This window comes from Myotis yumanensis, unplaced genomic scaffold, assembly GCF_028538775.1.
Source record: "Myotis yumanensis isolate MYYU_CA2020_CCGP unplaced genomic scaffold, mMyoYum1.0.hap1 SCAF_1, whole genome shotgun sequence".
NCBI classification, from domain to species: Eukaryota; Metazoa; Chordata; class Mammalia; order Chiroptera; family Vespertilionidae; genus Myotis; species Myotis yumanensis.
In genome coordinates this window covers 106,393,200-106,418,006 of record NW_027223752.1, presented here as the reverse complement: position 1 = coordinate 106,418,006, position 24,807 = coordinate 106,393,200, and the positions used below count along the sequence as shown (strand labels likewise).

Here is a 24,807-nt window from a genome sequence, read left to right as displayed (position 1 = left end):
CAAGTGGGCCACTAATACAGACATGGTACAAGGACCTTGTACCTAAGTGAAATCCTTGGAAAGAGGCAATATGTCTTATTCTAGAGGAGACAACTGCCAAATTTTTGTCCCTGTCAGTACAACAAGTACAAAAGAAACCTAGAAATTTGTGGAATTATTCTGCTACAGGCACTCTCACATTGCCCTCAATGGGATCCTGATTGCAGGCATCTATGAAGTTACCCAAAAGACCTCTATTTGAGTTGATTTCCACCAACAGGATGCTCTTGAGGTTGTCCAACAGACCTCCATAATACTCTTCTCCTAAGCCACTGTGACCTGCATTTAAGTTACAAGTCTTAGCAACATCTCTTTACCAGTAGAAACTTTAAAATAAGGCAACTGCACAAGACAGAAAATTAAATCGGGCTTTTTGACTCCTAACTTCTTGGAGTTTACTGAAAGGTACTCACTCTTTGAAAGACAATTATTAGTCTGTTAATGGCTTTGGGAGACACACAAGCAGATGACCAGAAATATTAACCGAAAGTTATGAATCCTTTAGCTTTTGTTCTCTAGTTATCTTAGGGTATTGATACTTTAGGTCAAAGTTCAAAATTTTTATAAAATATATAGTAAAACACAGATGCATGAAGCAAAGTAAAATATCTTTGGTAATAATTAATTTAAAATAATTTAAAGTTATATATAATGATTATACTTACTAAGGAGTCTTTTCTCTGTAGAGGTTCTTCGTTTCTTTACTTGCACTTGGGTTTTTGAAATTGATTCTTGATTCTCAACCATAAGATTATTATCTGGTACTGTATCATAAGCTATACAAGAGATATATTTAGTTACTAAACAGAAAAACAGATCTATTAATAAGTCTCTATATTTAAATTTTATAACAAGTATATAGCAACATTCTCATTTTTATGAAGGTATGACTAAATTGCCATAATGTTAGATCTGACAATTATTTTGTGAGAAGAGTTTCAATAGATGTGTCTTAAAGCTTTCTTGTTATTTCTCAGCATCATATATAGTTTATATTGGTCTTCAATATACTTTATAGATTATATAGGCTTCATAGACCAACCAACAAAAATGCATACATAGCCCGGCCAGTGTGGCTCAATGGTTGAGCTTCAACCCATGCACCAGGAGATCACGTGTTTGATTCCTGGTCAGGGCACATGCCTAGTTTGAAAGCTTGACCCCCCCCAGTAAGAGGCATGCAGGAGGTAGCTGATCAATGTTTCTCCCTCTCACTGTTTCTATCTCTCTCTCCCTCTCTCTTCCTCTTTCTCTAAAAAAAATCAATAAAATATATATTTTTAAAATGCCTATGTAGGAGGAGGAACCAAGATGGCTGCATAGGTTAACGCTGGAGTTTGCTGCCTCGAACAACCACTTCAAAAATACAACTAAAGGACGGAACGGACATCATGCAGAACCACAGGAAGGGTGGCTGAGTGGAAGTTCTATAACTAGGAGGAAAGAGAATAACATGCCGAGACTCAGAGGAGGCGCAGTGCTGAAGTGAAATACTAAGGTTCAGAGTGCATGGGCTGGTGTTGGAGGGCGCGGTTGTTGTTTTCAATTGGGAGGGAGTTTCAGACTCTGAGCTCCAGATCCGGGCGAGTCTCTAGGGACCCAGACTCAAACAGGAGAAGCAGGACTGTCTGGCTTTGGTCGCAAATCAAAGGCAGCTTTCTCTCTGAGAATTGCAACAGATGCTGAGACTCTGAGAGGCAGAGCCCCTGGGGATGGAACTGAGAGCAGCCATAACTGCTCGCTCCGCCTGCCCTGTAGATCCCGTGGGACCTGCCCCACCCAAGCCCTGCACAGAAGCATTTACTGGATAGCCTTAGGCAAACGCTAGATTAGCACTGCCCTAGAGATCCAGCATAGAAGCTCTCCCACTGCAGACACAGCTGACTCTCATAGCCAGTTAGCCTGGAGGGCAAATCACCTCCAGTATTGCCGACAACAATCAAGGCTTAACTACAACAAGACTGCGCACAAAGACCACAAGGGGGTGCACCAAGAAAGCATAAAAATGCAGAGACAAAGAAACATGACAGAAATGGAGGATATAGAGCTAAAAAATGTACTTTTAAGGTCTTTCAATAATTTTCTAGAAACTGCAGATAAACTTGATGAGATCCTCAAGAAATCTAATGAGACCCTCGATGTTGTGATAAAGAACCAACTAGAAATTAAGCATACACTGACTGAAATTAAGAATATTATACAGAGATCCAACAGCAGACTAGAGGATCCGAAGAATCAAGTCAAAGATTTGAAATATGAAGAAACAAAAAATACACAACCAGGAAAGCAAAAAGAAAAAAGAATCAAAATTTATCAAAATAGTGTAAGGAGCCTCTGGGACAACTTCAAGCATACCAACATATTAATTATAGGGATGCCAGAAGAAGAGAGAGAGCAAGATATTGAAAGCCTATTTGAAGAAATAATGACAGAAAACTTCCCCTACCTGGTGAAAGAAATAGACTTACAGGTCCAGGAAGCACAGAGAACCCCAAACAAAAGGAATCCAAAGAGGACCACACCAAGACAAATCATCATTAAAATGCCAAGAGCAAAAGACAAAGAGAGAATCTTAAAAGCAGCAAGAGAAAGAAACTCAGTTACCTACAAGGGAATACCCATACGACTATCAGCTGATTTCTCAACAGAAACTTTGCAGGCCAGAAGGGAGTGGCAATAAATATTCAAAGTGATGAATAGCAAGAACCTACAACCAAGATTACTTTATCCAGCAAAGCTATCATTCAGAATTGAAGGTCAGATAAAGAGTTTCACAGATAAGAAAAAGCTAAAGGAATTCATCACCACCAAACCAGTATTATAGGAAATGCTGAAAGGTATCCTTTAAGAAGAGGAAGAAGAAGAAAAAGGTAAAGATACAAATTATGAACAGCAAACATGCATCTATCAACAAGTGAATCTAAGAATCAAGTGAATAAATAACCTGATGTACAGAATGAACTGCTGATTATAATAGAATCAGGGACATAGAAAGGGAATGGACTGACTATTCTTGAGGGGGAAAGGGATATGGGAGATGCGGGAAGAGACTGGACAAAAATCGTGCACCTATGGATGAGGACAGTGGGTGGGGAATGAGGGCGGAGGGTGGGGCGGGAACTGGGAGGAGGGGAGTTATGGGGGGAAAAAAGAGGAACAAATGCAATAATCTGAACAATAAAGATTTAATTTAAAAAAAAAAGTCCAGTTTAGGCAATAAAGATATTTTGACATCTCAAAAAAAAAAAAAAAAGCCTATGTAGAATCTATTAATTCTAGCATTATTTATAACTAGAGTCCCAGTGCATTGTGGTGGGGGGGGGGGGGTGTTGTCCCTCAGCCCAACCTGCACCTTCTCCAATCTGGGACCCCTCAGGGGATATCCAACTGGCAGTCAAACATACCTCTCACAATCTGGGACTGCTGTCTCCCAACTGCTTGCCTGCCTGCCTTCCTGCCTGATTGCCCCTAACCACTTCTGCCTGCCAGCATGATCACCCCCTAACACTCCTCTGCCAGTCTGATTGATGCCTAACTGCTGCCCTGCTGGCCCGATTGCCCCCAACTGCCCTCCCCTGCTGACCTGGTCACCCCAATTGCCTTCCCCTGCAGGCCCAGTAGCCCCTAACTGCCCTCCCCTGCCGGCCATCTTGTGGCAGCTATCTTGTGACCACATGGGGTGGCCATCTTGTGCAAGGGCGTGATGGTCAATTTGCATATTACCTCTTTATTATATAGGATTATACATAACTGTTCAAGCATGGGAAACTGGATAAATAAGCTAATATACATAAACATATATATGTATATATATATATAACAAACTTGCATATATCATAAATTTGTATATACTATAAACATATATACACACATATGTATACCATAAACCTTGTAAATTATGACAAATAATGTGATACAAACAGCTGAGTATACAGATGTAAAAGAAATGATAAGGACCTCTATAACCTGAATTGAAGGCATTTCCAGGAGATAATATTAAGTGTGTGTGTGGGGGGGGGGTGGAAACAAAAGGGGAATACTTGTATGCCACCTTTTAGGTTAGGAAGAAGGGAAAATAAGAAAATGATAGGGGTAGAAAGAGAAGGAAAAGGAGAAAGAGAGAGAGAGAGAGAGAGAGAGAGAGAGAGGGAGACTTGGAGCATAAAACACAAGTGAGATATCAGAAAACAATATACTTGGTTATCTACAAGTTGAAAGGAGACGGACGAACTGGGAAAGAAATGGTACTCCTTTAAGTGTACCTTTTTGCATATTTTTTTCTACTTTTGGACACAGGTTCAATTTTCATATATTTCAAAAGAGAAATTAAATCACAAAAGAGAAACTAAAACTGAAAGCAAACTTAAAGAAATGAACCTACTTTTTTTTAAAAAAAGTATTTTTTTTAAAATATATTTTTATTGATTTTTTACAGAGAGGAAGGGAGAGAGATAGTCAGAAGCATCGATGAGAGAGAAACATCGACCAGCTGCCTCCTGCACACCTCCCACTGGGGATGTGCCCGCAACCAAGGTACATGCCCTTGACCGGAATCGAACCTGGGACCTTTCAGTCCACAGGCCGACGCTCTATCCACTGAGCCAAACCGGTCTTGGCAAAAAAAAGTATTAATGCAAGTAACTCATCAATATAAGCAGTTGACATATATACTTCAAATTCATGACAAAATATTTTAAGTAGGCTTGTTTTCTAGATATATATGCTAAGCAATTCTAAAATAACATTTCAAGCATAACAAGACGCAAATATATAATTAAATATAGTATGTAATTCAGAATCAGGATTCACACAGTGGAAGAAAGGACATTCACACATGACCTGGAGGAAGGCAAGAACATGTCCTAAAGAGATGGACTAGAATTGAAGATTTCCAAGATTTATCATGAATTCTAAATATACCAATGCAGAGTCTTAGATGGCAGAGCCCCACTGCCACCATGGACACTGCAGGGGCAGCCAGCATGGGCACAGAGACCACTTCATCTTGAAAAACAGAGCTTCTTGAGACTAGGATCCTGACCTCAGAACCACCCAGTCTGGTCTCAGATGCAAACCGGGACCCTGCAGCCACTGGGGACAGAGACCTGTGATCACAGCTGCAGACCCACAGACACCAATAATGCAGACATCCTGGCGGTGGATTTCTGTGAGTCACAGAGCCCAATCCCCTCCCCACAGGCTCGCTGAAGCACCATAGGAACTGCTAGACCTGCCCCTCACACAGGGCTGCAGCTCCGCTACAGGAATTTAAGCCTAGGAGTACTCGAACACTGGGAATCGGTTCCACGCAATGCAATTGGGAGACCAAACCCCATGCCCACACAGGGCGGCAGTGCCACCTGACATTGATTCTAGGAAAGCACACATGGAAGTCTGTTTTCCGCAGCGCATGGGGTGAACATACTGCTGACACAGTGCTACTGTGCAATCCGATCCCCCAAGCAGACCTGGGACCTTGATTCTCCATGCAAGAGGCAGCATTGAGCACCAGTGACCTGACTCTGTTTCTCATCGCATGGACCTTGGATCCCTGATTCACAGTGCATTCACACTAAGAGCCAGTGACTCCAAATCTTGGCACATGCACACACAGGGACCCTGATTCTTAGCGTGAGGCTGAACCAAGCAACAGAGACTCTGGTACTCAATTCTCGGTACAGGCACAGGGGAACTCTGACTCCTAGCATGCACTAGGGGACTCTGATTTTGGCACACACCAGCGGGGTCTCTGTTTCAGCGCAGTGCAGGCAGGGTCCCTGATTCTTGGTGCTTGCACAAGGCCACACTGAGCTCCAGTGACTCTGATTCTGGACAAGTGGCTCCCACCAACCCATGGAAGCCACACGTCTTGGAGTCAGAGCTCTTCAGTGACACTTGGGTGGTGCGAAGCTCCCACTGCACATGAACCAGGCCCACGCAACTTGACTTTTGAAACTTCTGGTGATAGTCAGAATGGGGAGACGACACAATCCCCAGAGGAAAGAAAATGACGAGTCACCAAGAAAGGAAGTAAGTGAAATGAAAGCATGAAACATGACAGAAAAAGACTTCAAAGTAATGGCTGTACACTTCACACACCAGATGGATGAGAAAATCAACAATCTATGCAAAAATCAGGAAGAAATCAAAAGTGATATAGCTACAATCAAAAACAACATGGAAGGTTTCAACAGTAGACTAGAAGAAGCAGAGGTCCAAATAAGTGAGTTAGATGATAAGGTGGAGAAACAAGCTCAATCTGAACAGCAACTGGAGAAAAAAAATTAAAAAGCAGAAGGAGAGCCTGAGGGAGCTTTGGGACAACACAAAATGAAGTAACATACATATAATAGGGCTGCCAGAAGGACAAGAAGAGCAGCAAGGATTAGAAAATCTATTTGAATGAACAATGACAGAATACTTCCCAGATATGGGGAAGAAAAAAGTTACACATGTATAGAGAGACCCAAGCAAGATGAATCACAAAAGACCCACACCAAGACCCGTCATAATTACAATGGCAAATGTTCAGGACAAAGAGAGAATCTTAAAGGCTGCAAGAGAGAGATAGTTACCTACAAAGGATCCCCCATCAGATTATCAAATGATTTCTCAACAGAAACACATCAAGCTAGAAGGGAATGGAAGGATGTATACAAAGTGATGCAAAGCAAAGCACTGAATCCAAGAATACTCTATCCTGCAAGACTATCAATCAAAATTGAAGGGAAAATCAGGAGCTTTACAGACAAAAAAAAGGCTAAGGGAGTTTATCACTAACAAACTAGCCATGCAAGAAATGCTAAAGGGAATGCTGCAAAAAGAAGAAATAGAAAGGGAGAAAAGAACACAGGCATAAAGTAAAGAAATGGCTACAAACAAGTACCTATCAATAATAACAATAACTATAAATGGATTAAATTCTTCAATCAAAAGACATCAAGTGAGTGAATGGATAAGAAAACATGACCCATATATATGCTGTCTACAGGAGACCCACCTCAGAAAAAGGGACTCACACAGACTTAAAGTGAAGGAATGGAAAAATATCTATCAGGCAAATGGAAATGGAAAAAAAAAGCTGGGGTAGCAATACTTATATCTGAAAAAATAGACCTCAAAGTGAAGACCGTAAGAGGAGACAATAAAGGCGATTTTATAATTCTAAAGGGATCGATATAACAAGAGGATATAACTCTGGTAAACATTTATGCACCCAAGGCAGGAGCACCTAAATGCATAAAAAATCTTCTGGAAGATATGAGGGGAGAGATTGACAGCAATACAATCATAGTAACTTTAATACACCATGAATATCACTGGATAAATCCTCTAGACAAAAACCTGGCAAAGAAACATCAATCTTAAATGACTCACTAGATCAGATGGACGTAATTGACATCTTCAGAGCATTTCACCCCAAAACTACAGAATATACATTCTTTTCAAGTGCAACAAGGGACATTTCCAAAGACAGACCACAAATTGGGACACAGGCAAAGTTTCTCCTAAATTCAAGAAGATTTAAATCATATCAAGCGTCTTCTCAGATAACAATAGCTTAAAATTAGAAATCAACTACAGTAAAAACAATCACAAAAATTTAAACACTTAGAGGCTGTATAGCACACTATTAAACACTAAATGGGTCACCAAAAAGATCAAAGAAGAAATAAAACACATCCTGGAAACAAATAACAATGAAACCACAATACAAAATCTTTGGGACACAGTGAAAGCAGTCCTGAGAGGGAATTTTATAGCATTACAGGCCTACCTCAAAAAAAAACAAGAAAAACTGGTAATAAACCATCTAACTCTGCAACTTGAGGAATTAAAAAGAGAGCAACAAGAAAAATACAGTGTGATCAGAAAGAAGGAAATAATAAAGATCAGAGTGGAAATAAATGACATAGAGACCAAAAAATCAATACAAAAGATAAATAAAACCAAGATCTGGTTCTTTGAAAGGATAAACAAGATTGATGAACCTCTATCCAGGCTCACCAAGAAACAAAGAGAGAGGACCCAAATAAACAAAATAAAAAACGAAAGAGGTGAAATAACAACAGACTCCACAGAAATACGAAGAATCATAAAAAAATACTATGAACAACTCTATTCCCACAAATTGGTCAACCTAGAACAGCGGTTCTCAACCTGTGGGTCACGACCCGTTTGGGGGTCGAATGACCCTTTCACAGGGGTCACCTAAGACCATCGGAAAACACATATATAATTACATATTGTTTTTGTGATTAATCACTATGCATTAATTATGTTCAATTTGTAACAAAGAAATTGGGGGTCACCGCAACATGAGGAACTGTATTAAAGGGTCATGGTATTAGGAAGGTTAAGAAACACTGACCTAGAAGAAATGGAAATATTCCTAAAAAAAATACGACTTTCCAAAACTCAACCAGGAGGAATCAAAAAATCTGAATAGGCTGATAACTATGGAGGAAATTGAAGCAATAATAAAAATAAAAAATAAAAACTTCCAACAAAAAAAAGCCCTGGACCAGACGGCATCAAAGGGGGGTTTTATCAAACATTCAAAGAAGAAATAAAATCTATCTTCCTCAGACTATTCAAAAAAATTTAAGAGGAAGGAGCACTTCCAAGCTCTTTCTATGAATCCAGCATTACCCTAATCCTAAAACCAGATAAAAAAAAAAAAAACTACAAAGAAAGGGAATTTCAGGTAAATATCCCTCATGAACATAGATGCCAAAATCCTCAACAAAATTCTAGCAAATCGAATCCAGCATTACAGTAGAAAGATCATAAACCATGACCAAGTGGTATTTATTCCAGGGATGCAAGGATGGTACAACATCCACAAATCAATAAATGTAATACACCACATAAACAAACTGAGAGATAACAACCATATAATCATATCCATTGATGCAGAAAAAGCATTTGACGAAAACATGGTGGCGGAATAGGCAGACACATCCCAGGGCTTGTCCCAGAGCAAATGGAGTGAGCAGCTGAAACTAATAACACCCACCCCGAATTGGCGAAGTATACTCAGCTGGTGAGACAGTTTGCAGCCAGGAAGGGCAGAGTTCCCCTGGAAAGGTAAAAACCAGGGATCTGGGCAGGAAAGTTTGACAGACCTCTGAGCCCAGAGGGTCAGAGGGAGACCCCACAGCACACAGCCACGTCTCTTGGGACAGGCACAGCCCCTGACTGTGGAAAAGAGATCCGCAGGACTGTTGGCACCGGGGGATTTGATATCAATTGATGCAGAAAAAGCATTTGACAAAATCCAACACCCATTTTTGATAAAAACTCACAGCAAGGTGGGAATAGAAGGATCATACCTCAACATAATAAAAGCCATATATGACAAACCCACAGCCAACATCATACTCAATGGACAAAAACTACCACCATTACTCCTAAGAACAGGAACAAAACAGGGATGCCCACTCTCACCACTCCTGTTCGACATAGTACTGGAAGTATTAGCAATTAGGGCATTGGAAACTAAAGAGAAAATAAACAAGTGGGACTACATCAAAATAAAAAGCTTCTGCACAACAAAAGAAACCATCAACAAAACAAAAGAAAGCCCACTGCATGGGAAAACATATTTGCCATTGTTTTCACAAAGAAGGATTTAATCTCCAAAATTTATAGGGAACTCCTACAACTTAACAAAAGGAAGATAAACAATCCAATCAAAAAATGGGCAAAGGACCTAAATAGACACTTTTCAAAAGAGGACATTCAGACATCCAAGAGACATATGAAAACATGCTCAAAGTCACTAATCATCTGAGAGATGCAAATCAAAACAACAATGAGGTACCATCTCACACCTGTCAGAATGGCTATCATCAACAAATCCACAAACGACAAGTGCTGGAGAGGATGTGGAGAAAAAGGAATACTTGTGTACTGCTAGTGGGAATGCAGACTGGTGCAGCCACTGTGGACAACAGTATGGAATTTCCTCAAAAAACTAAAAATGGAACTCCCATTTGACCCAGTGATCCCACTTCTAGGAATATATCCCAAGAAAACAGAAACATCAATCAGAAAGGATATATGCACCCCTATGTTCATAGCAGATCTGGAAACAGCCTAAGTCCCCATCAGTAGATGAATGGATTAGAAAACTGTGGTACATCTACACATGAAATACTATGCTGCTGTAAAAAAGAAGGAATTCTTGCCATTTGCAACAGAATGGATGGAACTGGAGAGCATTATGCTAAGTGAAATAAGCCAGTCAATTTAGGAAAAGTACCACATGATCTCACTCATTTATGGATAATAAAGACCATTATAAACTTATGAACAAAAATAGATACAGAAGCAGAGCAGCCTCGAACAGACTGTCGAACTATAGCGGGAAGGCCAAGGAATGTTGTGGGGTAGGAGGGGAGGGTAAAAGATCAACTGAAGGACTTGTATGCATGCATATATGCATAACCAATGGAGATAAGACCCTGGGGGTTAGGGGTGGCCAGGGGATTGTCAAGGGTGGGAAAAGAATGGAGACATATGTAATACTCTTTGTAATACTTTAAACAGTAAAGCAATTTTTAAAAAAAGAAAAAGCATTTGACAAAATGCAAATTAACCCTCATGCCCTCACAAGATGGCTGCCTATGACCAGGCTGGCAGGGGTTTAGTGAGGAATATAATAATATTCATTGATTCAGAAAAAGCATTGGACAAAATCCAACACCCTTTCTTGATAAAAACTCTCAGCAAGGTGGAAATAGAAGGATAATTTTATATAATAAAGAGGTAATATGCTAATTAACCCTCATGCCCTCACAAGATGGCTGCCTATGACCAGGCTGGCAGGGGTTTAGTGAGGAATATAATAATATTCATTGATGCAGAAAAAGCATTGGACAAAATCCAACACCCTTTCTTGATAAAAACTCTCAGCAAGGTGGGAATAGAAGGATAATTCTATATAATAAAGAGGTAATATGCCAATTAACCCTCATGCCATCACAAGATTGCTGCCTATGACCAGGCTGTCAGGGGGTTAGTGAGGGATGACCAAATGACCAAACAGTAGGCTGCGTGGAGTAACCAGGCCAGCAGAGGTGTTAGTGAGGCATGACCAAACGACTGAACAAGAACTGTGTGGGGTGACCAGGCTAGTAGGGAAGTTAGTGAGGGACAAATAGGCCAGCAGGGAGGGGGTGAGCAGTTGGGGTTGACCAGGCCAATAGGGGAAGCAGTTAGGGTTGACCAGGCCAGCATAGGGGGGAAGTTAGGGGCAACCAGGCCTGCAGATGGGGGCAGCAGGGGGGAATAAGAGGCAACCAGGCTGGTGGGGCGGCAGTGAGAGGTGACTAGTCTGGTGGGGGTGGGGCAGTTGTTGGTAACCAGGCCTGCAGGGAGGGCATTAGAGGTGACAAGGCCAGCAGAGAAGGGCAGGTGGGGGCAACTAGGCCATCAGGGGGGGTAGTAAGGGGTGACCAGGTCAGCAGGGAGGGGTACAGTTAGGAGCAACCAGGCTGGCAGGGAGGGAACAGTTGGGGGCAACCTGGCCAGCAGAGGGGGGCAGTTAGAGGCAACCAGACTGAGGGGGGGGGGGGGGGCAGAGGCAGTGAGGGGACTGTGGGGGGGGGGGGTGGTAGTTAGGAATGACCAGGCAACCAGGCAGGTAAGCAAATAGGAGCCAGTGGTCCAAGATTGTGAGAGGGAACTGACTTCCAGTTTAGGCCCGACCCTCGGGATTGAGCCTAAACCAGCAGTTGGACATCACCAGAGGGGTTCCGGATTGGATAGGGAGTAGGCTGGCCTGAGGGGACCCCCCTTCCCATGCATGAATTTTGTGCACTGGGCCTCAAGTACCCCAACATAATAAAAGCCATATACAACAAACCCACAGCCAACATCACACTCAATGGGAAAAATTAAAACAATTTCTCCTAAGAATAGGACCGAGGCAGGGATGCCCATGCTCACCACTCCTCTTGGACATAGTACTGGAAGTACTAGCCATTGTGATCAAACAAGAAGATGAAATAAAAAGCATCCAAATTGAAAGAGAAGAGGTAAAACTCTCCTTATTCACAGATGACATGATATTGTACATAGAAAACTCCAAAGACTCCATAAAAACACTACTAGACTTAATAAATAAATTCAGCAATGTAGCAGGATACAAAATTAACGCCAAGAAATCTATGGCATTTCTATACACCAATATTGAACTTACAGAAAGTGAGACTAAAAAAGCAATCCCATTTACCATTGCAACAAAAAAAATTTAAGATACCTATGAATAAACTTAACTAAAGAGGTAAAAGACCTCTACTCAGAAAACTACAGGACGTTGAAAAATGAGATAGAGGAAGACATAAACAGATGGAAGAACATACCATGTTCTTGGATTGGTAGAATCAACATCATCAAAATGTCCATACTACCCAAAGCAATCTATAAATTCAACGTAATCCCCATTAAAATACCAACGGCATATTTCACAGACCTAGAACAAATTCTCCAAAAATTCATCTGGAATAAAAAAAGACCCCAAAAGCTGTGGCAATCTTGACAAAGAAGAACAATGTTGGAGAGATCACAATACCGGCTATCAAGCTATACTACGAAGCCACTGTTCTCAAAGCTGCCTGGTACTGGTACAAGAACAGAAATATAGACAGTGGAACAGAACAGAGAACCCAGAGATCAACACAAGCCAGTATGCTCAATTAATAGTTGACAAAGAAGGCTAGAGCATACAATAGAGATAAGACAGTCTCTTCAATAAATCGTGTTGGGAAAACTGGACAGATATTTGGGAAAAAAATGAAACTACACCACAAACATACACCATACACAAAGATAAACTCAAAATGGATAAAGGACTTAAACATAAGAGGGGAAACCATAAAAATCTTAGAAGAGGCCATAGGCAACAAAATAGCAGATATTTATCATAGCAATATTTTTACCAATACAGCTCCTAGGGCAATGGAAACTAAAGAGAAAATAAATAAATGGGACTACATCAAAATAAAAATCTTCTGCACAGCAAAAGAAACCATAAACAAAACAAAAGAAAGCCCACTGCATGGGAGAACATATTTGCCAATGTTATCACTGGTAAGGGTTTAATCTCCAACATTTACAAGGAACTCATACAACTTAACAAAAGGAAGATAAACAATCCAATCAAAAAATGGGCAAAGGACCTAAATAGACACTTTTTGAAAGAGGACATTCAAAAATCCAAGAGATATATGAAAACATGCTCAAAGTCACTAAAATCATCTGAGAGATGCAAATCAAAACAACAATGAGGTACCATCTCACACCTGTCAGAATGGCTATCATCAACAAATCAACGAATGACAAGTGCTGGAGAGGATGCAGAGAAAAAGAAATCCTACTGCACTGCTGGTGGGAATGCAGACTGGTGCAGCCACTGTGGAAAACAGTATGGAGTTCTCTCAAAAAACTAAAAATGTAACTGCCATTTGACCCAGTAATACCTCTTCTAGGAATATATCCCAAGAATACAGAAACACCAATCAAAAGGATATATGCACCCCTATGTTCATAGCAGCACAATTTACAATAGCTAAGATTGGAAACAGCCTAAGTGCCCATCAGCAGATGAATGGATTAGAAACCTTTGGTATACAGAATGGAATACTATGCTGCTGTAAAAAAGAAGGAATTCTTATCATTTGCAAGAGCATGGATCGATCTGGAAAGCATTATGCTAAGTGAAATAAGCCAGTCAGTGAAAGATAAATACCCCATGATCTCACTCATTTATGGATAATAAGGAACATTACAAACTGTTGAACAAAATAGAGGCAAAGAAGCATTGAATAGACTGTCAAACTACAGCAGGAATGTAAGGGAAGGTTGGGGGAGTAAGAGATCAACCAAAGGACTTGTATGCATGCATATAAGCAAAATCAACAGATCCAAAACACTGGGGGCGGAGACAGGAGGGCAAGTGCCATGGGGTAGGGGAAGCCGTGGGAAGGTTGGTGGAGGGAAAAAAAAAGACATATGTACTACTATTTGTAATACCTTAAACAATAATAAATAAATAAATAAATAAATAAATAAATAAACCAATGCATGTTCATATTCAAATGTGTGTATGAATATATGTGTATGTATAAATGTATTAATAAGGAACCTGAACCCAGGCAAGATCTTTTTCTGATCTTCCAGTCACAATCATAGACAATTATAAGGCACTAGAGGCCTGCCCGGTGCACAAAAATTTGTGCACTGGAGGGGGGGGCATCTCTCAGCCCAGCTGTCCCCTATCACATACTGGGAGCCCTCAGGGGATGTCCTACTCCCTGATCCCTGCTCCCCTTGGGGAGCAGGCGTAAGCCACAGTCTGGCCTCCCTTTGTAGGAGGCAACTGGGCTGATTAGGGCAAGGCACCAGCCCCATCATCCTGCTGTTGCAGCCACCAAGGTGTTTTCATCAACACAGACTCCAGTCCCTTTACCATGAAAAAATGACAACTTTCTTTAGGCATTTTCAAAATGTGTCTTTCATAGGATATGACATATCTTTCTTTCTTTCTTTTTTTATCCTCACCTGAGGATATGTTTCCATTGATTTTTAGAGAATGTGGAAGAGAAAGGGAAAGACAGAGAGAAACATCAAAGTGAGAGGAACACTTTGATTGGTTGCCTCCTCCATGAGCCCTGACCTGGGCCCAGGCCAGGGAGGAGCCTGCAACCTAGGTACATGCCCTTAGTCAGAATTGAACCCAGACCCAGCAGTGGGCAGGCCGAGGCATTATCCATTGAGCAAAACCGGCTAGGACAGGATATGACATTTCTTAACCCTCCAGCAGTGGACCTTCCTTTTTTTCTCCAGGAGTGTGGTAAAATACCCTAGATCACTTATTTGGATTCTTATTACCCAAGTTACTAAGAATATTACCAGTGGCATAGAGGGAGCTAAGCCAATGAGCAGTCAGAAAAGGTGTTTCCTCTGTTGCCAGAGTCCATTCATTGTCTTCACTAGCTGAGTTTAGACAGAGACACCCAAAAGCTAGTAACCTTTGAAGTCCTAGCAAAGGTCAGAACTGTGCACCACCCAGTTAATCTAGGAACCACCCAGTTAATTTAGGTAATAATAGTTGAAGCATCATCCCCACCTTAGTTCCCTTAATTCCTTAGATACTTATGTAGATCCTTGTTGATTATTGTTGATCAGATACTCTGCCTATTCCTGGAAATCATCTACTGATGAGCTAATCAGATACTTTGTCTATTCCTGGAAATTGTCTGCTGATCTGTGTGTCATTGAAACCTCCTTGCCTAAGGCTACCCTGACCTCAATAAAAGATCGGAGTGGCCTGAGCTTAGGTGGAAGTCCTTCGGGACTTGCCCGCCTGGTCCCCCAATATTGCAAAATTATCTTGTGTCATTTCTCTCTCGTTTGTTGTGCAGCTCCTCTTTCAGATACCGAACCCTACTCCATGCAGAATGTTGAGGGAGTGTTACTCGACACTCTGTAGTTCACACCAATTGCCGGCTTGGCCCCTGCCCAGGCCTAACGCCTCTGGCAGAGTCATTAGCTCTGGGAAGGGGACCTCCAGCTCCCTCAATCATCGGCTCAGCCCCTGCTACCCCCAATTGCTGGAACCACCGCTGCCCAGGCCTAATGCTTCTGACCAAGGCATTAGACCTGGGCAGAGGACCCCCAGCTCCCACCATCGCTGGCTCCGCCCCTGCTACCCATGATCTCTGGCACCACCCCTGCCCAGACCTAAGGCCTCTGCAGAAGCATTAGGCCTGGGCAGGGAACCCCCAGCTGTCCACGATCTCCTGCTCTGCACCTGCCCAGGCCTAATTCCTGTGGCCCAGGATTTGGCCTGGGCAGGGGACCCCCAGCTCCCCATGATTGCCGGCTCTGCCCCTGATCCCCACCATTGCTGGCTCCCTGCTGCTCCCCACCATTCCTGCTCCACCCATGCCCAGGCCTAACGCTTTTGACCAAGACGTCAGGCCTGGGCAGGGGACCTCTCAGCTCTGATTGCAGGCTCCGATAGCGGATAGCTGCTGGGCGCCTACTTATGCAAAGTAACTGCCATCTTTGTTGGCGGTTAATTTGCATATCATGCTGATTAGCCAATGGGAGGCATAGCGAAGGTACAGTCAATTACCCTGTTTGTCTATTATTAGATAGGATTACCTGGCATTTACCAGTGGGGAAGGAAGCTTCTCAAACCATAAGAGACTTAAAGAGACTCGATGCACAACCAGTGCACTATAGACACTGGAGATAGATGCAGTCATGAACTCAGCCTTCTGCCCTGTCCCACACCATGCTCTTACCCATACTGTATTCTTAGCCTGTCACTTTCAACTGGAGGTCTCCTTATGGTGAGAGTAGCTTTTGACTGAGACACTGCAATGTTCAGGCACTGCCTCTGTCTAAACCAACTCATGAGAAGAAGGGTGGCTTAAAGAAAATTTTCTCCAACTTACATTTAGGACTTTTCTAATCCTCGCCCTCTCGTTAATCCCTCCCAAGGACAAAGAATGTGTAAAACCATTAAATAACAAGGCCCTTTTCTCTGGGGGGGGGGTCCTCCTATACAACTCATTCCATTTTGCTGGGGTGTGCCAGGATCATTAGCATCAGAAAGCCACCTGGAACACTTTGGCCATTAGGTAAATGTGTTTTGGACAGTGCAATGGACCATGCAGGGTGCTCTAGGAGAATGCTATTTTATGTTTACTAGAGGTCCAGTGCATGGATTCGTGTGCATGGGTGAGGTCCCTCGGCCCGGCCAGCGATAGGGGGCCAATTGGGGCTGAGGGAGGTGGCCAGTCCAGGGGGAAGGGCCCTGGGAGGTTGGCCAGCCAGTAGGCAGGGCCACAGGAGGTTGGCCAGCTGGGGGGGAGAGGCTATGGGAAGTTTGGCCAGCTGGGGGGAAGGGACAATGTGAGGTTGTCCAGCTGTGGGAGGTTGGCTGGGGAGCGCACTGACCACCAGGGGGTAGTGCTTATGCTTTTATATATATACTAGAGGCCCGGTGCACAAAAATTTGTGCACTGGGGGGGGGAGTCCCCTAGCCCGGCCTGTGCCCTCTCACAGTCTGGGACCCCTCAGGAGGTAACGACCTGCTGGCTTAGGCCTGCTCCCGGGTGGCAGAGGGCAGGCCCAATCCCTAAGTGCAGCCCCTGGTCAGGCTCAGAGCAGGGCTGATTGGGGAGTTGGGGCGCTGCCCCGTCATGCACAGAGCAGGGCGGATCGGGAGGTTGCAATGCCACCCTCAGTCACTTTCAGGGTAGACTGATTGGGGGGTTGGGGCACCGCCCCCTGTTACACTCAAGGCAGGGTCGATGGGGAGGTTGCAGCGCCACCCCCTGTCATGCACAGAGCAGGGCAGATCAGGGGGTTCAGGAGCTCCCCCCTGTCATGCACAGAGCAGGGTGGATCAGGGGTTTGGGGCGCTGCACCCTGTCACACTCAGGGCAGGGCCAATGGGGAGGTTATGGCTCTACCCTGTCACACACAGAGCAAGACCCATGGAGGGGGGTTGGGGCACCACCCTCTATTACCCACAAAGCAGGGCCGATCAGGGGGTTGGGGCACCGCCACTGTCACACTCAAGGCAGGGCCAATGGAGAGGTTATGGCTCTACCCTGTCACACACAGAGCAGGGCCCGTGGGGACGGGGGGTTGGGGTACTGCACCCTGTCAAACACAGAGCCGCAGGGCAATCAGGGGATTGGGGAGCTCCCCCCTATCAGGCACAGAGCAGGGCGGATCAGGGGGATTGGGCGCTGCCCCCTGTCACGCTGATCCTGGTGCCGGGAGGCCTCGCTGCTCCGCTGATCCCGGTGCCGGGAGGCATATTACCCTTTTACTATATAGGATAGAGGCCTGGTACACGGGTAGAGGCCAGCTGGTTTGCCCTGAAGGGTGTCCTGGATCAGGGTGGGGGTCCCCACTGGGGTGCCTGGCCAGGCTGGCTGAGGGGCTGAGGGCTGTTTTCCCGCTGGCAGTTGACTAAAAGCTTCCAACTGCTCCTTGTTTTCTTTTTTTTTTTTATTCTGGGCCAGCTTTAGCTCTGAGGCCTCGCTGCTGAAAACATGGATACAATGTTGCGGTCCAGGGCTGACTGAAAGCCGGTTTTGTTTATCTTCTTATTTGCAACATAGTAATAGTTGCTTAGAGTTGCAGTTGAGAGGCCGGCAAGTGAGGCGGGGAACATTGGAGTCTGCAGTTCCTGGAGGAAGCAAACCTCCCTGCTCGCTTCAGTGCCTGGCTGCCGGCCGCCATCTTGGCTGACAGTTAATTTGCATAAGGATACGCTGATTAGCCAATGGGAAGGGTAGCGGTCGTACGCCAATTACCATGTTTCTCTTTTATTAGTGTAGATAGACTAGAGGACCAGTGCACAAAAATTTGTGCACCTGGGAGGGTCCCTCAGCCAGGCTTGTGCCCTCTCCCAGTCTGGGACCCCTTGGGAAATGACCACCTGCTGGCTTAGGCCCGCTCCAAGGGGATTGGGCCTAAGCTGGCAATCAGACTGGTAAATGCTAGGTGAGGGGCTGATGGCTATTTTCAGGCTGGCCATAGCCCCTCCAGGGTGGGGGTCCCCCATGGGGTGCCTGGCCAGCCTGGGTGAGGGGCTGATGGCTGTTTGCAGGTGGGCCACAGCCCCTTCAGGGTGGGAGTCTCCACTGGGGTGCCTGGCCAGCCTGGGTGAGGGGCTGATGGCTGTTTGCAGGCTGGCCACAGCCCCTTCAGGGGGGGGGGTCTCCGCTGGGGTGCCTGGCCAGCCTGGGTGAGGGCTGATGGCTGTTTGGAGGCTGGCAGCCCAGGAGCCCTCGAGGGATGTCCACTTGCCAGCGGGGAGCAGGCCTGAGCTGCAGCTGGACATCCTTAGTGCTGTTGAGGAGGCAGGAGAGGCTTCCGCCACCACCGCTGTGCTGGCAGCCATCAGCCTGGCTTGTGGCTGAGCAGAGCTCCCCCTGTTGGGAGTGCACTGACCACCAGGGAGCAGCTTCTGCATTGAGTGTCTGCCACCTGGTGGTCAGTGTGTGTCATAGTGACCAGTGATTCCCAGTTGCTCTGCTGTTGCGGTCAGGTTGCATATTACCCTTTTATTATATAGTATAGAGGCCTGGTGCATGGGTGGGGGCTGGCTGGTTTGCCCTGAAGGGTGTCCCGAATCAGGGTGCAGGTCCCCATGCGGTGCCTGGACAGCCTGGGTGAGGGGCTGATGGCTGTTTGCAGGCTGGTCAAGCCCCTCAGCAGGGACTCTTATGTCATGAGTGTGTTGCCAGCCCAGGTGAGGGGCTGATGGCTGTTTGCAGGCTGGCCACAGCTCCTTCATGGTAGAGGTCCCTGCTGGGGTGTCTGGCTAGCCTGGGTGAGGGGCTGAGGGCCATTTTCAGGGTGGCCACACCCCTTTCAGGGTGGGAGTCCCCACTGGAGTGCCTGGCGAGCATGGGTGAGGGGCTTGAGTGCCGTTTTCAGGCTGGCCACACCCCCCTCACGGTCGGGAGTTTTGCTGGGGTGCCTGGCCAGTCTGGGTGAAGGGCTGATTGCTGTTTTCAGGCTGGCCAAGCCCCCCAGTGAGGACCCACACCCCATTAGGGTGTGGCCAGCATGAGTGAGGGGCTGATGGCTGTTTGCAGGCTGGCCAAGTCCCCAGTGGGGACCCTCACCCCATGAGGGTGTGGCCATCCTAGGTGAGGGGCTGATGGCTGTTTTCAGGCTGGCCACAACCCCTTCAGGGTAGGGGTTTCCTCTGGGGTGCCTGGCCAGCCTGGATGAGGGGCTTATGACTCTTTGCAGGCTGGCCAAGCTCCTTCAGGGTTGGGGTCCCCCATGGGGTGCCTGGCCTGCCTGGGTGAGGGGCTGATGGCTGTTTGCAGGCTGGCCACAGCCCCTTCAGGGTGGGGGTATCCCCTGGGGTGCCTGGCCATCCTGGGTGAGGGGCTGAGGGCTGTTTGCAGGCTGGCCACAGCCCCTTAGGGTAGGGGTCCCTGCTGGGGTTTCTGGCCAGACTAGGTGAGGGGCTGATGGCTCTTTGTAGGCTGGCCACAGCCCCCAGCCACCCAAGCTCCCAGTGGAGGCTGGCTGGAAGCAGATATCTGGGATTTATTTAGCTTCTATAATTGAAACTTTGTTGCCTTTTGCGAAGGCCACAGCCAGCCAGGGCAGGCGGGAAGCTTGGCTTCCTCCATCACCGGGGCAACCAAGCCTCCTGCTTGCTCCACCTTCGTGGCTGTCGGCACCATCTTGGTTGGGTTAATTTGCATATAGTAGCTCTGATTGGCTGATGGGCATGGCTTGGGTGTAGCAAAGGTACAGTCAATTAGCATCTTTGTCTTTAATTAGTGTAGATTAGAGGCCTGGTGCACAAAATTTGTGCACTGGGGAGGGAGTGTCCCTCAGCCCAGCCTGCACCCTCTCCAATCTGGGACCCCTGTGGGATCAGGCCTAAACCTGCAGTCGGATATCCCTTTAACAATCAGGGACTGCTGGCTCCCAACCACTCACCTGCCTGCCTTCCTGCCTGATTGTCCCTAACCGCTTCTGCCTGTCAGCTTGATCGACGCCTAACTGCTCCCCTGTCAGCCCAATTGCCCAAACTGCCCTCCCCTGCCAGCCTGGTCTCTCCCAACTGCCCTCCTCTGCTGGTCACCCCTAACTGTCTTCCCCTGCTTCCCTGGTTGCCCACAACTGCCCTCTCCTGTTGGCCATCTTGTGGCTATGGGTGCCACCATCTTTGAGGGCGTGGCTGTCAATTAGCATATTCCCTCCTTATTGGCTGTGGGCGCCACCATCTTTGAGGGTGGGGCAGTCAATTAGCATATTCCTTCCTTATTGGCTATGGGTGCTACCATCTTTACAACAGCATGAAGGTTAATTAGCATATTTCTTCTTTATTAGATAGAACAAACTTTTCAGTTCTGAGGAGAAACAAAGTTCCTTTTCTTTAGAGCTTGATTCACTGGCCAAGATACTTGCTGGGTCAAATTAGAGATTCATCAAAGGAAGCCTGAGAAAGTTAGAGAAGCAATTTGTGGCTACTTATGATCCACCAGCAATGGGACCTAAAGTCATTGGAGGTCCTGCATGCCAACAGCTATTGTTAGTTCTGACCATACTCCTGGAACTTATAGTCAACCTCTAACACCATAAATTATTGAGGCTTGTGTTTTCATGAAAAAGAATGAGAGCGATAGGTTTACTTTGCCTAGAAGCAAATGAGATCTTAAAGACTTAGGTAGTTTGCCTTCCTTGATCTTATTAAGCTTAGTGAATGAGAAAAGCATATTGTTGGGCTTGTGACTACAGAACAACTTCTTCAGAAAACTTTGACAGTGGCCTATTAGCCAAAGAAGTGGAAAAAAGTGTGTGTGTGTGTGGGGTGGGGGGTAATAAAAGCACACATCTGAGACTCTCTACTTCCTCAGCTGGGTACTTACTATTCTTTTGGCTCTGACAGGATGGCCCACTAGTGATTAGTTCCTTGACACTCCAACGTGTTTGTACCACCATTGCAATAGAGACAGTGTCGCTTTGAGCCACACTGGTAGTCCACTGATGGAATGAGGACAGTACATGATGAAATTTTAAACCAATTCATTCATGACAACCTTGCTGGATATTAAGCTCAATTAAATCTCCTTAAGCCCAGCTGGCATGGCTCAGTGGCTGAGCGTTGACCTATGAACCATGAGGTCATGGTTTGATCCCAGTCAGGGCATATGCAGGGATTGCAGGCTCAATCCCCAGTGGGTGGTGTGCAGATTCTCTCTCATCATTGATGTTTCTATCTCTCTCTTCCTCTCCCTTTCCTCTCTGAAATCAATAAAAATATATATATATATTAAAAGAATACAATTTCTTGAACCTTTTGGATACTGCTGCTATGTGCCTGTGATTGCCATAACTCCTGACTCCAGAATGAGGGGAAAACATATAATTTTCAACTGGGTAAGGGTATAGGATCTGGGTAAGTGTCCCATTTGGTCTGAGGCCATTACCAAAAGGATTCTTACTCAGGTCCAACTGTAGGTATGCTTCTTTAGATCATTACGAACTCCATTGTTATGACCCCACTAGTACATGTATTAGTATTATTGGAATAGATTAATTGTCAATGCGAATCACTACTATGTATTAACTCCTCAGCCCTGGGGGAATTGCTACAATTAGGGTCATTTCAGCTGACATGTGGAAGACCATGAACCTGTCCAATTACTAGCACCCAATGCCTTTTGTCTTCTAAAACACTGCCTGTGAGGGAAAAAAGAGCTGCTCTAATTGCTGAGTTTAATGAAATGAAAGTTCTCCATGAAACTTTAACCATTCATTAACTCAATCAAACTCTGCCCATGACATAGGATACACAGTCAATTGATATAAGCAGCTCAGTGTTGAAGTATAGCCCTTACACCTATGATATCTGATGTGATGGTAATACAAGGTATTGTGCAAACTTGAGGGAACTTGGTATGCATCTTCTATCATGAATGCTCTTTTCAGCATCCCTTTATTGTGGATGATTATGATTGCTGGGGTCCAACCCCAGCGGGTCCAGGGGTTCCCCAAGGTGTGGACGGAGTCGGCGAAGAAGGAATGACACGAAGACAGCCTTCAGTTGATCAGCAGCCTAGTCAGGACCTATAGCCAGGATCTCCAGCCAAAGTTCTGGTCGGAGTTCTGGTTAGGAACTGATGAGGATCTGATGTTTATTGTCTTGTTACATCCGTATTTATACCAGCCAATTTTAATCCTGTCAATTTCTATTACAAAGGTTAGGGCGTTTCTTATCTCCATTCCAGGGAGTAAAGATTATGTAGCTTAACTACCCGCCTGGCACTTAATTAAGGGGTTGTATCCCCTCCCTAACCTCAAGGAAAGATCCCCACCTGGGGAAACAACCTTTCTCGGAGAGGTGACCTTGGTTAAAACACATGGCGCTAAAGGGAGCAAACATATTAAGAACAGTATGCTATATATGCCAGGTCCATTGAAACATATGCTGGGCAGATGTTTCTTTCCTGCAGCGACTGTGTCAAGCAGCAAGGATGGACCGGCTTCCGGCATATGATTAGTATAATCCTTTGTGCATTGGGTTACCATACAAAACTACTATACTTCCAAAATTTTCTGAATATGTGTCACCAATGCAAAGGACAGGATATGAAAAAGTCCACTATCAGAGGGAACAAAAAACGTCCACTCTATTGATGACATTGTTTTAGTGGCACAACATGGGCACGAAAACTGGATTCTCTGCAGACCCGCATATGGCAACTCAGTGGGTCCATTATTACAGAAAAGGTACAGTTACCTGGTACCTTAATGAAATTGTTGAGTATGGTCTGTAAGAAACATGACATAACATTCCAGAGAAGAGCGCCAAGCGTTAGCCCTCCCCTTCAACAAATGAAAAGAAGACCCAGTGATTGTTGGATCAATTCAGTGACTTACACTCTCATAGTCCCCATGTATAGTCCATAATGGCACCTATCTAAAGGGTAACTAGAAAGGCTGCTTTCTTTCAGTGGGCCATAGCCAAGATGATGTCTGGAGGCTCTCCAAGAGACCACCAAACTTCCCTTCCCCAACACCTTTTTAATATTTATTTACTCTTTGAGTTACAGAACTCAGCAACATCTCTGTTCACTATTAGATGTTATAGCAGAAGGCCAGTGACACAGGTCAGAGGCACCCCTTTAGGATTTCAAACTTATATCTCCAGGAGTCAGCTGAAAGGTACACACCCTTTAAGAGATATTTACTAACCTGGCCAGCATGGCTCAGTGGTTGAGCATCTACTTAGGAACCTGGAGGTCACAGTTCTATTCCCGGTCAGGACACATGCCTGGATTACGGACTTGATCCCCAGTGTGGGGTGTGCAGGAGGCAGCCAATCATTGATTCTCTCTCATTATTGATGTTTCACTCTCTCTGAAATGAATAAAACATTTTTAAAAAGAGATATTTACTAGCCTTTCATAAGGCTTTGATGGATACTGAGTAGTTGTCCATGAAATAACCATGATATCAGAAATATGAACCAAAGTATATTAATTCTTTTGCCTATGTACTATAGTTATTTTAGGTTATTCACACTTCAAATCAAAGTATAAGATTTCTATAAAACATATGCTTAAATACATATTCATGAATCAGAGAAAATGATCTTCTGATGAGCTTTAAATAATTTAAAGTTACCTATAATTATACTTACAATTGAGTCTTTCCCCTTTAGAAGTTCTGTGTTTCTTTACTTGCAGTTGGGTTTTTGACATTGTGCCTTGATGCCCAAGCACAGAATTTTCACCCGGTAATTTACGATGAGCTATATAAAGAAAGGCATTTAGTTCAATAAATAAAGAACAGATATATTGTGAATTCCATGCTTTTAAATTATTGACAAATGTACAGTAGCATATTCTCTCACTTTAAAAAAAAGTTGTAAGTAAATTAACATAATCTTAGATCTGACTTATAAATGGTAAGGAGAGTTTTGATGGATGTATATTGACACTATCTTGTTATTTGTTTAATATTCATAGACTTCATAGATGTTTCATTTTAATCTCTCTTAGTTTTTTAATATTTTAAGATGAAACATAGTCATAGACCTACTAATGAAAATTTATTTGCAGATGATTATCCATTACAGAATATTTGTATTTGAAAAATATTTAAAAAACACATATATGTGTAAATGTTGCAGATTGGTTTAATAAACTAAAATATCCTATCTAATAATAGACAAACGTGGTAATCAAGTGT

General features: G+C 44.5%; 1 long non-coding RNA gene across 1 annotated transcript in view; it reads right to left on the bottom strand.

The window, feature by feature from the left end:
* Window positions 1-798: 798 nt before the first annotated feature.
* LOC139019878 (uncharacterized) overlaps window positions 799-24,807 on the bottom strand; it is a 50,600-nt gene continuing 26,591 nt past the window's right edge. The window contains exons 2-3 of the long non-coding RNA XR_011473159.1: window positions 24,257-24,367; window positions 799-815 (exon numbers count right to left, since the gene is read on the bottom strand). This is a non-coding gene — a long non-coding RNA (uncharacterized lncRNA). The remainder of the gene's footprint in view (window positions 816-24,256; window positions 24,368-24,807) is intronic.